Genomic DNA, 2500 nt, shown 5'->3' with positions numbered 1-2500 from the left:
GACAACTCACGCAGAGCTCTCTGAGAGCCGCGGTCCCCGCCATGCGACAACTCCGCAAGAGCTCTCTTCCCAGAGCTGCGGTTGTCGCATGGCGAGAACTCTCGCAGGAACTCTCTTACCAGAGCCCCGTTAGTCACCCGAAGGTGTCCAGGTCCTACCACGTGAAGGAGGGGTTGGTGCGTCAGGGTTATACCATGATATAAGTCCCTGACGCTTATAAGACCCAGTAGATAGGGACAGAGGGAATCTCGTTAATCCATTCATGCGCGTCACTAATTAGATGACGAGGCATTTGGCTATTTTTTTTTTTTTTTTTTTTTTTTTATAGAGGGGAAATGCTTTAGGCACACCGGTAGGGATGTTGGTCTACCGGTAGTGTGAGACTCGTTGTTAAATACTCACTAAAACCACCTCTCTCATTATGCCTGATTATCTGCAGGCAGCACAGTAAGTCCGACAAGATGTGACATTCATCCTATTCCCGTTCGTTGGTGAGCTCTGCATGCTGTCATTTTATTAAATCGCCAAAATGCACTGAGGCCACCGACCAGAGCCCGCGTGGAGAGGATTTTCAATTCCGATTTCCTTAATACGCCTATGTTCGTCATGTCCTCAGCCGATTTTTGGCTCCAAATTCCACGACACGACAGAGTAGCCGAGGTGAATTTGACTTCGCGGACACCATATTTCGATATAATGGAGTCTTTGAGTTGACAGTAGCGGTCGATTTTATTTTGGTGAGCTTTCTTTAGGTCACTTTGTTCGCTCACTATCTGCACATCGATAATAACGGCTTCATGATCTTTAACCGCAATTAGGTCTGGTTTTCGGAGTCCTTCGGTTGTTATGAAGTGTGGCTCTTCCTCCACGTTCTCGAACTTATTTTCGAGAGCTCTTCTGAGGTATTTCGCAATTGCGTTATGTCTCTCGATCCTCGCTCCATGCGTTCGATGGCATTTCTGGAGAACGTGGTTTAGGGTCTCCGTTTCGTTGCATCCAGCCCTGCAGATTTTCTCCTTCCTTCGACCCCTCGCTGTTCGCGATCTTGTAGGCAGCGCGTTGATTCTGAGCTTAATGATGTTTAAATAGTCTCTTCCCGAGAGGAAGCGGCTGCCGTCAGTTACCCATCTGTGTTGCTGTGGGACTTTCCTCGATTCCTTCAGCGCTTTCCCATCACACGATGAGTGAAGAAGTTTGGCCCAACGTTGATCTAGGCTTTGCGGGCTGTTGACCTCCTCATGTCCCTCTTTAAGCCTACGAGTTGCCCTCTGTATCTCAGCGGTTAGGTAGGAGGAGGGTTCTTCTCTGTCTGCTGCCATTGCACTAAGCCTTTCTTTCCGTCTAAGGGGCATCAGCCATCTCATCGATGGTATAGATAGGCCTCCATCTTTGGCGTTAGCGTGGAAGTAGGCGTTTGGGGCGTCATGAGGGAGATTCAGCCACTTTCGGACAACACCCCTAACCGTAGTGTCGATTTTCTTTAGTTTGCTCAAGGTTGTATGGCCCAGAGTAAGTAGATGGTATAGTCCAGGCAATACCATAACTCTGAGAGCAAACATTCGTTGCTGGGGTTTAAGGGGCGCTTTGGTGAGTTTGTCCAGCGTTTCCTTTAAGCGGGCCGCATCATTCACTCCTTGGCGGCCTTCAGGGGTGAACGGCACTCCTAGATACTTCCACTCGTCCTCTCTCGATATTGACGGTAGTGTTCTTCCAAGGCAGCGGAACTTCATTTTTGCATCGACTATAGACTTCTTAACGTGCGGTACGTTTCTAATGGACATCGTGAATGATTTTGAGGCATTGATGTTAAGCCCACATTGCGCCAGGTATTCAGCGGCTATATCTATTGACATTTGAAGGCCATTCGGCGTTGATGCCATGAACACCATATCATCAGCGAACGCGAGTGCGTTGTAGTGCACTCCGCCAATATCCACTCCCACCTCCGGTGGTATTCTTTTGAGGAGCGAATCTATTACCATGTTAAATATAATTGGTGACAGTGGGTCACCCTGCTTCACTCCACAGGTGGGGTGGATGTCATCCGATTCCCAATCGCCGCACATCAGTCTCGTCGTGCTATTTTCGTACGTACCCATTATATACCGCACCATAGGGTCCGGAAGGCCTACCTTTATCAGTGTGTCCCTGATAGTACTGTGGGTCACGGAGTCGAACGCCTTCGCAATATCCATAGATGCCACATACAGCGGCTTGAAGTTCTGACGATGGTACCGCAGTACCAGGTCAAGGTCAAAGATGTTCTCGTTACATCCATCCACCGGTACAAAGGCCTTTTGTCTCGGGTCCAGTTGAATCGCTCCCATAATTCTCTTCCCTAATACTTTATGGAAGGTTCTCACGATAATTGAGGAGACCGTAATTGGTCTATAGTCCCCGGGCTCCGTAGCATTGTCCTTCTTAGGGATAAGAACTGTTCTCGATGCCGTTAGGTGTTTTGGTAACTTCCCGCATAGCAGAAATAGATTAAAAATTCTAG

General features: G+C 48.4%; 1 pseudogene; it reads right to left on the bottom strand.

The window, feature by feature from the left end:
• LOC143364943 (large subunit ribosomal RNA) overlaps positions 1-2500 on the bottom strand; it is a 10162-nt pseudogene that overhangs the window by 3603 nt on the left and 4059 nt on the right.

This window comes from Halictus rubicundus, unplaced genomic scaffold (genome assembly GCF_050948215.1).
Source record: "Halictus rubicundus isolate RS-2024b unplaced genomic scaffold, iyHalRubi1_principal scaffold1163, whole genome shotgun sequence".
In the NCBI taxonomy this organism is placed as follows: domain Eukaryota; kingdom Metazoa; phylum Arthropoda; class Insecta; order Hymenoptera; family Halictidae; genus Halictus; species Halictus rubicundus.
The sequence above is the reverse complement of the archived record's forward strand: the minus strand, read 5'-3'. Positions and strand labels throughout refer to the sequence as shown.